The sequence below is a fragment of the Talpa occidentalis genome, unplaced genomic scaffold, assembly GCF_014898055.3.
Source record: "Talpa occidentalis isolate TD23 unplaced genomic scaffold, MPIMG_talOcc4v2.1 talOcc4.10, whole genome shotgun sequence".
Classification (NCBI taxonomy): domain Eukaryota; kingdom Metazoa; phylum Chordata; class Mammalia; order Eulipotyphla; family Talpidae; genus Talpa; species Talpa occidentalis.
The window spans coordinates 99913264-99925370 of NW_023600993.1; the positions used below are offsets into that span (position 1 = coordinate 99913264).

The following is a 12107-nucleotide window of genomic DNA, read 5'->3' on the forward strand; positions in this document are numbered from 1 at the left end:
GGTGCTTGGAGCCTCTGGCTGTGGTGCTTGGGTCTGGCAGGCAGGCATGAAGGGGTGCAGAGGGCAGGACCATGTGTGAGCCCTTCTGGTGTTCCAGCTGCAGGATGCAGGCAGTGGGAAAGAGAGGGTCCAAAATAAAGTCAGGGTCCGGAGCTCCCAGAGATGGTGATGATGAATTACAGTGAAGACAGAGAAGCAAAGGCCCCTGCGATGTTAGGAGAATTGAAACGAGAGCTGCGCTGGACGAGTTCAGAGAGGGAGTAGGGAGAAGGGAGTGTCCATGGAATTTTGGTATGTGGCCACTTCTTGTCCTCAAATAACCTCTTTCGAGCAACTCACCAGTGATAAGTAAAAATGACTCCGACCTCAATTAAATCTAAACCCAGGGAGTAAATTAGCACCAGAGCTCCCCTGTGTATCCAAGAACCCCGCTTCCAGCTCCCACAGTGCCCTCTGTTGGACACATCACCCACAAATCCTCATCACTTTAAACTCCACCCAAGGAGGAAACAAACATTTCCGGGCACCTTCCAAGACCTTTCCAGATATTATTTTCATTTTATTTCCACGATTACTCTAGAAGGTTACTGCTTCCTCGTCAGGGAAACTGAGGCACAGAGAAACTATCAGGCCCAAGATCACCCACAACACTCATGTCCTTCCACATGACAAGGGTGACTTGATCTAATGGGAATCGGATGGCCCTCGCAAAGGGGGGGGCCATGGCACCCCAAGTCACAGTCCTGTTCCTAAGGGACTTAAGATATAATCTTAAGGCTGGAGAGTCACACCTGAGATGAATATACTTATTCAAAGCCTTCACACCTGCTACCAGGCAGGACACTCTGTGGGTCAAGGTAAATAGCCTAAGGGCTGTTTGATGTTGATGAAGACACTGGAACCTCCCTGGACAACATCAGGAGGCTATGTTCTTGGCTCTGTCTTGAACTCACATGTGACCTCTGTCAGGTGCTACCCTCTTTCAGCCTCTTAACCCACAAAAGGGGAGTGATTTCAACAGGTCCTAGCCTTACTTTAAAATCTGGTGAGGGCCTCCCCTGATGGCACAGGCGGTTGAGCGCAGCCCTGTGAAGCTGTCTGCAGCGCTGGTTCGATCCCGGCTGGCCGAGGAGGGTCCCACATGGCACGGCAGACCTCTCCTGTCGCGCCTGCTGCTCCCCTCAGCAGTGTATTTCGTCAGTCTGCCTGTTCTGTTCCCCGCTCTGTCTCTGGTGAATCCGCTCACCCTCCTGCACATCTGGCCTGTGCCCCGGTTCTTGTATAAATAAATAAATAAATCTTTTAAAAAAAAATCTGGTGATAACTAGCATTACTTTTCAGGACAATTTGGGCAGCACCTACAAAATCTCACCTGTGGACACCCACTGACTTCTTGAAATCTATCCTAGAGAAACACACACATGAGCACAATGTACATACGCACAGGATGTCACAGCAACACAGAGTAAGCATTACCTCACTGTGCACCATCACAAGACTGCCTGAGTGAACTGTGGCACATCTATACCCGGGGAAGCAATGCAGCCTGGGAAAAAGAACAAGAAAGGCCTGTAAGCAATAAAGTAGAAATTTCGGGCCTCCCCAGTGGCGCAGCGGTTGAGCGCTGGGTTGCAAAGCTGCCTGCAGCCTCTGCAGCGCCGGTTCGATCCCCAGCCACCGGGCAAGGGTCCCACATGGCGCGCAGACCTCTCCTGCCACCCGCTGCTCCCCTCAGCAGTGTATTTCGGTCCTTCTGCCTGTTCTGCTCCCCGCTCTGGCTCTGGTGAATTCTCTCACCCTCCCACGCTTCTGACTGTACCCAGTGCTTGTATAAATAAATAAATAAATAAATAAATAAATAAATAAATAAATAAATAAATCTTTAAAAAAAAAAGAAATATCAGCATTATAGTCAAGTGATCAAAATAAGCAACAATGCAGAACAAGAAAAGGTTTGTGTGGTACAAGTCCATTGCTCTCTCTGTAGTATAAAATAAAAGAACTAAAAGGTGGGGTGAAGGGGAGACATGTCTTTTCCCCTACAAAATGCTTTAGTTTTTTTTAGATTTATTTATTTATGCATACCAGAACTGGGGTGTAGGCCAGAGGTGAAAGGGGTGAGAGGATTCACCAGAGACAGAGTGGGGAGCAGAACAGGCAGATCTACTGAAATACACTGCTGAGGGGAACAGCGGGCATGTCAGGGGAGGTCTGCTGGGCCATGTGGGTAGCTCCCTGGCCAGGAATCGACTCATGCTGCAGTGGCTGCGGATAGCTTCATAGTGCTGTCTTAACTGCTTGCACCACCAGAAAGGTCCCCCAATTTTTTTAAATATGTGCATCTGAGGAAGGCTACAGATGGTAAGTCCAAATGGATTTCATCTAAGCTAACTGAGCGACCAAAAGAACTTGCTGAGGGGAGATTAACACACTCAGCTTTGGGAGTGCACTGGGCTTTGGTGCACCCAACCTCATAGAGTGGATGGTCCAACAGGTTGGGAAACTGAGGCCACAGACCCTGATTTGCATGACTCTCTCTGTGATCAATGTGATCAGATCCTTCGGGTTCCCTCAAAACGATGCATTCTCCCACCTCTGGGATTGCTACCTCGGAGGACATGTATCACCGTGGGTTGCGACTGTGTTCAAGCACAAGGCCCCTCAAAACACCTGCTGAATCAGTTGGGCTTGTATTTTGTATGTGTTTGGGGTTTTTCAAAGTCTTTTCTGGTCATTCACTTTTATTTTATTTCACAAAAAACCCATCTGCAACAATTGGAATTTTTTTTTTTTTTTTAACAATTGGAATTTTTTAAAAACAAACTGCCCCTTCACACGATCTCTGAGAAGCACCGGGCTGCAGGAGACAAGTGTGGAGATCTTACAGGCTCCGTTTGCATTTGGGATGTGCATGAACAAAGAGCCGAATGAATGACTGTTTGAATGAGCAAGAGGAATAAAAATGCCCAGAATCTGGGCTTTTCATTTATGGCCATGCTGAGCGCAGAGCGGAGGACTCCAAGTCCATGGCCAGACTGGGTGAGCATCACTTAACTCTCACTCTCCTGATTTTCTTTTACTTCTCAGAGCCAAATGTGTCACTTATCTTGACTTAGGATGCTTTTAGTGCTGCTTGGTCTCCAGGTGCATCCTTCTGGAAGCCTTACTTTCCCTCCTGTGGGCAGGGCAGAGACAGTGGAGCCTCCAGCACCCAAAGCCTCCATGACTACCATGCTAAAGAGTGGAGTTTTCTAGCCTCGTGGGTGTTTCACAGCCAGGAAGCAGGACCTGGCTTCTCCCTGTGTTTCACCTTCACCTGTGCCAGAGAGGGACAGATCTCCTGGGACAGGCATGTTCTGTGGGGAGGTCGACCCTGCCGGGAGGGCTCTCCTGATTTTAAAAATGGACATAGGCAACCTTCTCCCCACAAGTCCTGGAAGTCACCAGCAGAGACAACACTGGCCAGGGCCACCCTTGGGTAAAAAGGCAACATTCACTATGATGACAAAAATCAGGAAGGTCCGCAAACTAAGTGACGCCTCCTCCTTGCCATCCTGAACTCTGACCTCTGGATCCTAGTTTAAGGCCCCTGTCATAGGTGGATGCTTCAGGCCACATCTGCCTTAGGGGGAGGAGACACTCCCTGTCAGAAGCCCCCGGCACACCTCGCTCCGTTTTGAAACTCCCTGCTGGCATTTTCCAGACACAGATAGACAGTCTTTATACTTAAAGAAACCTGGACCTAGAAAAGCAACATCTGCTTTTTGCTTTTTCAGTCTCTCTCTAAAGTTGTGTGGTAGAAAAGAGAGTCACACTAGACACAGGTGATCACCCCAGATTGCCTCCTTCCTCTCTGTGTAAGTCTTACTTTTCTGCCTTCTCACCCAGCTCTCCACACCTGGCCATGCCGTGAGGACAAAAGTACCTGCGCAGCAGGAGGAGTAAGCTTCAGGGGGAGGTCGAAGGTTTAGCTTGGACCTGACTCAGCAGAGCCTCGAGAAACATGAGCTCCAGCCCCTCATCTCACGCCTGGGAGAAAACCCAAAGGGTGCTGAGAAAGAGCAGGTCAGAAAGGGCTGAGGGGCTTTGTAATCTGGTGGCCCACTTCAGTATCTCACTGTAGAGTCAGGGCTCAGAAAGGTGAGGTCCCCTGCACCCCCCCAAGCCAGGAAGGGAACCCTGACCCCAGCTGCGATCCTGACCCCCAGCCCAGTGCTTAGCTTCCTTGTTCTTCTGTTTCCCAGGCCCACAAAATCGTGGGCATCCACTTTGGCTGGTTTGGTGGTAGTTCCAAGCCTCTTCCTCATTGGTATAATTTTACATAAACTTGGCACATTTTTACATTTTTCACAATTGCATTCAGTTCTTAAGAGTCTCCCAGAGGAGAAAAAGGTTTCTGTAAATGGCTTAGTTCTCCCCTCCTTCAGGCTGAACGTAATAAGGCCAAGGCACTGGATCTCCATGGACAAGGGGTTTGCTGGTTTATTTTCTGTTTGGAAACTCCTTTCCATCATGAACTACTCTCTCTTCTCCTGAAAAAAATCCCATGAGGAATTCTGATCAGATGCTGGGGCTGTGGGGCGGATCCCCTGGAGGCTATCGTCTTTCTAGAAGGCTCCTAGAAGGCAACAAGTCTTGCAACCTGACTCTTACCTGACTTCTTACCTGATGGAGTGTTTCAGGGAGGGGGTGGGGAAAGACAAAGGGACGCTTTCTGTGTCCAAACAAATAATGTATTTCATAAAGGAAGACATAGTTTTCAGTCAACAGTTGAGATTCACTGGGCCCTACAATAAATCATCGAGAAGAGGGCAGGGCCTCTAGCACCTTGAGTTTGAGGACCAGCCCTGCCTCTTCTCCTTGTGATCCTGGCAAGTGACTTAACTTCTCTGTGCCTCAGTTTCCTCCTCTGTAAAGTGACAGGTTTTGTGAAGATGATGAAGTAGGGTTTGTCAGGACTTGAGGGGTTTTCCAGGACTTGAGGGCTATACCTGGGAAAATCCCAGGCAAACCGGATGAGCTGATGGCCCTAAGATGAAATGAGAGCAGTGACGTCAGCACCTTGAAGCCACACCTGTGCTGACCGTGATGCCCACAGTCCCCGCTGCTGTCTCAAAGCTGCCTCCAGCCACCACCTTACAGCCTTACTCGTGACCATGGCTGCCGCTTCCTCATCATCCCTTCCACAGGACCTTCAAGGCACCTTTTATTCCTATGACACCTCTGACATGACACATCCAAGTCCCCAGTAATGTTCCTGGCCATTCAAGGGACAAGTTTCAAAAGAATTTATCAGACACCAGACCAGGCCAGCACCTTTTCGATGAGGCCTGTGTCTTCTCCTCTGCCTCTTCCTTCACTCTCAGGTGACGGCTTCCTCCAGGGCTAGAGCAGGGAGAATGCCCGCTGATGATGGGGCCACAAGCCAAGGATGCCAAGGACGGCGCCCACCACCTGGAGCGGGGAGAAAGGCCGGGAACAGGTTCTCCCTCGCGGCCTGCCACAGGGACCAGCCCTCACATTTCTGCTCCAGCAGAAGGAGAGAACAAGGTGCTGCTGTCTGAAGTCACTGGTCGGCTTGGTGACCACGGCCAGGCACAGCAAAGACCAACGCAAGTCCAGACTCCCTGACCTGTGTCCTGACAATAGCAGGGCCTCATCACTGGTTCCCAAAACTCCCTTTCCTCACAAGGGAGTTCCCAAAACTTCCTTTGCTCTCTCTTCAAAGGCCAGTTTCAACTCCCAGGTGAGAAACCTGCAGTGACACCAAGCACGTCAGCATTACCCACACTCGTGGAACCCCGCAGATGCTGGTTAAAATGGCCGGTCCCCTCAGCCCCATGCCAGACCGCAGAAATGGGATCACAGGAGGGGGCCTTGGAAGCTGCATTTTTAAGAAGCACCCAAGATGAGGCTTATCCTGAGGCACGCGTGGGACCCTCCTGCATGTAAGATCAATCTGGAAGAGACCAAAGATCTTGGGTCAAAGACACCGTCAAAGGGCCCCAGCTCCCGGCCGGAGTGTCATCTCCCAGGCTCTCCAGAGTCTCCGATTCCCCTGGCGCCCATCTGCCTTCCCTCCTCCAACCCAATCATCCCCCGCTCCAGCCTCCTGCTCTCCCCGGAGCAGCACCTGTCCGTGCCGCCCTCTTCCAGGTCAGTGCAAGTGCCCTGGACCTTAAAGTTGCGTCTAATTATCCAGAGATGGCTTCTTCAGAGAACTCAGGATAAAACCATATTCCTTACCCGGCCTGCAAGCCCCTGCGTGAGCTGCCAGTCACCCCTGCAGGTTCCCGCCAGGGGCCTTTCTTCTCTTTGCTCTCAAAGCTCCAGCCTTAGGTTTTGTGTCAAGTCCCGCAGCACACCACACTGCCCTGCTGGTCCGCGACACATGCTCCTGGCTCTCCTCAACACTCCTAATGCTGGTTATGACCTCCCGAGACCTTTGCTACGACCTATCCTCGGCAGAACACACACCCCCCCACACACACCAACATTTAAAAGTCAGACAGGTCCGCATGACAATGTCCAGCCTCTCTTAGAGCCTCAGAAGAGCTGCAGGACCTCCCACAAGGCTGGAGCTACCGCGACCCCGGGAGCCCTCTCACCCAGCTGCACTGCTTAGTTGCCCGCCTGGCCCTTGGGTGTGTAATGCTCTCCTGCTTCCTCCCAAATTCGGTTCACTGGCTTATTCTCACCTGTCTCCCTGTGCAAAGGGATGGTTTTATTTATGCCCTGGTGAGGTGCCGCGGACCAGCACAGCAGTAGACGATGAGGCCGTCTCAGGGTTGAGAGACTGCGCAGGGTGGTCAGGGATTTGGTTAAAGAAATGACAAACAGACACACTTCAAGAGTGAAAATCTGACCAGCCTCTGCCTGTGCCTGGCCCAGAGCTAGGTCTCAATAACAGCTGCTGAATGAACAAATGAACACTAGTCATCCTGCCTCCTGGAGTCCCACAGGCCACACCACTCATTTTGCCATTTAATCACACCCTTCCCTGCCACACTCATTAATTTGCTGCCCCCAGCGCCTACCTCCTCCAGAGGTCTTATTAAAATACAAATCTGCTCCTTTGCTGGCCCAGTTTTAAAGATCCTAGGAGTTTCCCAGCACTGACTGGAGCGTGCACAGGGTGCCCTTGAGATCCTCCTCACCTGGCTCCCCCCATGCTCCAGCCCCCGCCCCTAGAGAGCCCCCCCTCCCCAGCCCAGCCCAGCCCAGCATACCCTCACGCCCCCTCCATGGCTGAGGAACAGCCATGTCCTTTACCCGCCCCCACACCGCTGCCTGCCTGCTCCCTCAGCCCGGCCTGCCTCCTCCCCCGCCATGCCTCTAGCAAACTCCTACTCATTCTTCAGCCCTAGCGCTAACCAGTCTCTTCACCCGTGAAACACTCCAGACCCCCCCTTCCCGTGACTTAGTCATGCTCTCTTTTCTGCTCCCCCTCCTTTCATACCCTGGCCGAGCACTGAGTAATGGCCCTGAGCGGCCGCTGGTGTCTGCTGAGTGCTTGCTGTGTGCCAGGCACCGTGAGCTTCATCTCCTTCTAGCCTCCCGCCCAGGGGAGCCCTGGCCTGGAAGGCTTCGCCCCTCCCCCCGACCCTCACCTGGAGAGAGAGGATTGCATTTGCACCTCAACTTCTCCAACAGGCCCTCCCTCACCAGCCTATTTTAAATGTTCTTTCTCCTTCCATGCCTCACCCCACCCAGGCGTCCCCACCCTGCTTCCCTGCTTTATTTTTCTCCCATCACTAACGCAGTGTAGACTTCCACCCAGTGATTGATGTAGCCTGTCTGTGCCCCCTGAAATGTCAGCTCCAGGAAGATAGGGGTTCTATCCTGTCTTTTTTAGTACTACACACTTCACCATCCAGAAGAGTTCCTGACACCCAATAGTCCACAGTAAATTGTTGCTTATTCAGAGAAGGTAACTCTGACATCTTCACATTACTCCTGAAGAAAGCGGACTTTAGAGAAATGTAGAGAATCCTGTAGCTGGTTGGTGGCACAGGGAGGTATGATCTCCAGCTGGTCAACTCCAGCAAGCTTTCCTCCCACAGCCCTGACCTTCATTCCTGGGCCCACCGCTTCTCTCCGTGGATCTGACTTCTCCGCTAGACTTGAATTCTGTTGTATTCATATCTGTGTTTCCTTACCTGATATTTGTTGAACCAATCTAACTGTGAACTGTGAAGCATCAGAATGTAGGAATCATATCTTCATTCTCTTCTTTAATTATCCTTTATCTCCATGTTGCTCTCCATGCCAAGCAAAGGCCCAGTGGGGGCTTAAGAACTACTGATTAGATCAATGAATTCTATTATGGCAGCAGGTAATAAAAATAATTGGACAGAAAGAGTGACAGCAATGGTGACATATATGAGTCCTCACTACCTGCTGGACCCTACCCTAAGTGCTTTGCATGTGAAGAAGACAACCAATTCTCTTATTTTTACAGAGGAGGAAACACAGGCTCAGACAAGTTAATTGCTTGCCCGAGTTCACATAGCCAGGAAATAGCAGAGACAGGATTTGAATATGGATGGAATCAATGTCTTCATATCACTGTAAGGTTGTCCCTGAGCCTCTCTGAGATGTCCTTTAAAAACCTCTCTGTGTGAACAAAAGGAATGATTTATTACCCATTTCTGCTTTATTTCAAGGAGTTTCTTTTAAAAAGCTTTGGTAAGAAATATTGTTTGCTAGGTAATAACCACTAATATTCACCCCACATTGATGGTGTCACGCATGGTTTCTTAGCTGATCCCCCAAGCAACATGAGGAGATGAGGTCAGCCGTCAGCTGATTCCTCTTATAGAGGAGAAATCCAAGGCTTTGAGCAGTTTCAAGCAGGGTCAAGGTCAGCCCGCCAGCAAAGAATAGAGCCAGTGCTCAAGTGAACATCTAACACCTAAAAAAATTACGTTCTTAGTGTCTCCAAACATGCTACTTAGAGTAAATAAAATAATTTGTGGGAAAGCACTTAGCACAGTCGCTGGCATCAGGTAGGACCCTCATAAATGCTGGTGCTCATCGGCTTCATCAACACCTCCTCGGGTGGAATGTTTCGGCTGAGGACTCGAGTCTGTCCGCGGTGCCTGGCAGAAACATCACCCTTTTCATTCCAGTTCATCCCTGGCAAAGTGGAAATAATGCTCATTCTCCATTATCCCCGGGGTACCACAGAATGTTAAGAGCTGGACTGAACCGAGGGGATGATCTCATCCGGCGCCTGCATCTGCAGATGGAGATTGAGTCCCAGACCGGGGGAAGGCCAGAAAGCAAACTCCTCCAGGGCAGGGCTGAGGTACAGGGGCTGTCCCACACCACCTCCCACCAGGATGGGTTTTTACCTAAAAGGGCATCTCATTTCTTATAGGCTACAGGAGACAATTCATTCGTTTCCCAAGCTGGGAGCAACCCCCACACCCCCACACAAAGCACTAAAGTGTCATAAGCTATTAACCAGAAAGCAAGCCATGTGACTTAATTCCACCTCTGCAAAAGGGCTTAAAATGCTTTAGTGAGTAGTCCGAGATTCATAAATATACATTTCGCCTCTTTCTCAGAGAATTATTAACCAGCTCCATCAAAACTGGGGCTTGAGTAATCAAGGAGAAAAAGAGGTACAAGAAAACTTCTTGGGAAAAAAAAAATCTCACCACCAGTATATATGATTTCTGGCCACCTCTTTCTCTTTTTCTTTTTCTTAAGAGTTGAAGGAGGAAGAAAAGAAAAAAAGTTTCTGCAAAACGCGTGTCAACAAAGTGAACTGTGGAAAATTACAAACTCTTTCCACCTTCCAAGGTAGAATCCAAGAGAACACAACAGTGTGTTACGTTTTAGAAGCACTCAAGACACGAGATCTGAAAAGGAGGATAAAGCAGAAGTGAAACCCTCACTAATTTCTTTCAGAGGGTGGTGATGAGATGGAGCGATCTGACAGTGTGTAGGCGTGATCGCCTCGGGAAGCCCGTTCCCAAGTAATGGTTTGGTGAACCTATAATTTATAGAGTCCACGTCCTGTATCGCCTTACTTATCTCCCGAACTCTCTGAGTAGTAATCATCTGAGACGTGGGACTAGCTTTTCAGTGCACACACAGGTCTTGATCAGCTTTAGCTTAAGGATTTGGGGGTGGGGAGGGATGGAGAGAAACGAGATTAGCTTCCAGTCTTCAAACCAAAGAAACAGGAATATAAAACCTCTGTGCCGTTTCTCTGGACCTCAAGTTTCTCAAAAAAGACAGTTCAGGCCCCACAAACAAACCTGTGGCTGGAACAGCTCTTGGAATGAAAGGGCTCCCCTCCTCCACAATACCTTTATCAAATTCAAACTATTTCCCACATTCCTTCCTTACATGGTCCAGGCACCCTGTGACGCAGGCCTCAGAGCAAATTCCTCTTTGGAGATCCAGGAAGCTCTGAGTTGGCCCTCATCTTAGAAAGGAAAGTCCAAGTAAAGAGGGGTGCCACACCCCAGGGGAGGGGAGAGAGACTGACAACACCTCCAGGAATGCAGGGCCCACGCAGGTGCGTTGGCACCCGTGAACTTCCTTTTTTAAAGGGCCTGATAAATCAGTACCTATAACAGAATGGAACACAACCACTCACTGATTGCTCACAATGTGCAGGGGCTGTGCCCCTGGCATGACCCTGGCTGTTGGAGAGAAACGTGACAGTTGAGAATCAATAATCAATACTGCTCGAAGTGGGATATGGGGACCCTTAGGAGTTCCTGAGACCTTCCTAGGAGGCTCTCAGAGCCAAACCTGTTTTTACAGTAAGATGTTACTTGTTCTCACCCTTGTCTCACAGGTCCACTTGGAGTTTTCTAGAAAGGATGATGTAACGATATTGGAATATGCACTGTGTATTCTGGAGTTTTACATTCTTTACAAAATTCTTATGTTTGTCTTAATATGTTGAATACTGACATACCGACCACACAGAAACAAAATACTTTGGGGCCCTCCATAATTGTTAAGAGTATTAAGGAGTCTTGAGATCAGTCCAGCTGCCCCACTTCATTTCAGGCTCCACCTGAGTCACATAACAGGTGATTTCAAACAGGGGGTGGAAAAGGCTGAGTGATTGTATTATTATTCAGCCTGAGCCAGTATTCTTTCCATCTGTGCTTCCGCTCAAGAACGGCCAGGGGAATCTTAATCCCCCCACAAACATTTAGTGAACTGAACTGAAAGATCAGCTGCTCGCCCATGAACCCAGGTGGGGCAGAGTCAGCACAGAGGACCCACACTCCCTCAGCTCCAGCACCCAACAGGCAGGGCTGAGTCCCTGCTAGGGGTCAGTTTCCCCCTGTGGTGCCTGCACACTGGGAGCTTTCATCCTAGGGCAGAGGTGGGTCCGCACCCTCACATGGAGGCAAACATGGGGGAACTGGAATTTGTCACAAGTGCTGGGAAGGAGAGAAACCCGGTGTTTGGGGAAGTTTTCCGTCTTTTATCGGGGAATCCAGCTATGGGCATCGAGAGGGAAGGATTCAGTCTTTTGTTATCAGGGCTACAGCTTCGTCACTTGGGCAAACGAATGCAACCCCGAGGCTGTGGTTGGTGGGAACAGCAAATGACCAAGAAAAGGCTGGAGAAGGGGAGCGGACGACTTCAGAGCTTTAAAATAAATAAATAAATAAGCAAAGGAAATAAACAAGCCCTGGATAGACCGGTCTCGGACCGGTCTTCAGGGAAGCCAGCCGGACACGCGAGGGCACCCGGGTCTTCAGTGCACGGTCCCACCCTCGCGGTCCAGCCCGCCCCGCCCCGGGCCTGCGAGGCTGCAGAGAGTCTCCACCAAACCAAGCCAGGGCAGCCCCCAATTTCCAGCCCCCAAACTGCTGCAGCGGCGGGAAAACTTGAATTCTCCAACTAGTTGCCTAAACCACGCAGACGGGTGATGGCGAGCGGTGCCCGCAGCCTGCAGCGCCCCGGAGCAGGAGCCGGGCGGGGGGCGGCGGGGACGGGCTCCACAGCCCCGGGCGCGCCCCCGCCCGCAGCCGCGCGCGGACTCCCGCCCGGGCCGGGGCAGCAGGCGCGCACCCGCGCCTGCGCGGAGCCCCCGCAGCGCCCGTTCTCCAGGTGCGCCTGCG

General features: G+C 50.7%; 1 long non-coding RNA gene across 3 annotated transcripts in view; it reads left to right on the forward strand.

Moving 5' to 3' along the window:
• LOC119236500 (uncharacterized) overlaps window positions 1-10863 on the forward strand; it is a 31497-nt gene extending 20634 nt beyond the window's left edge. Inside the window, exons 3-4 of one of the 3 annotated variants that reach the window (XR_008552893.1) lie at window positions 9718-9986; window positions 10820-10863. This is a non-coding gene — a long non-coding RNA (uncharacterized LOC119236500). Of the gene's footprint in view, window positions 1-3888; window positions 3985-9717; window positions 10215-10819 lie in introns of those variants that run through there. The other 2 variants (XR_008552892.1, XR_005123074.2) reach the window with 2 other exon arrangements.
• The last annotated feature ends 1244 nt before the right edge of the window (window positions 10864-12107 follow it).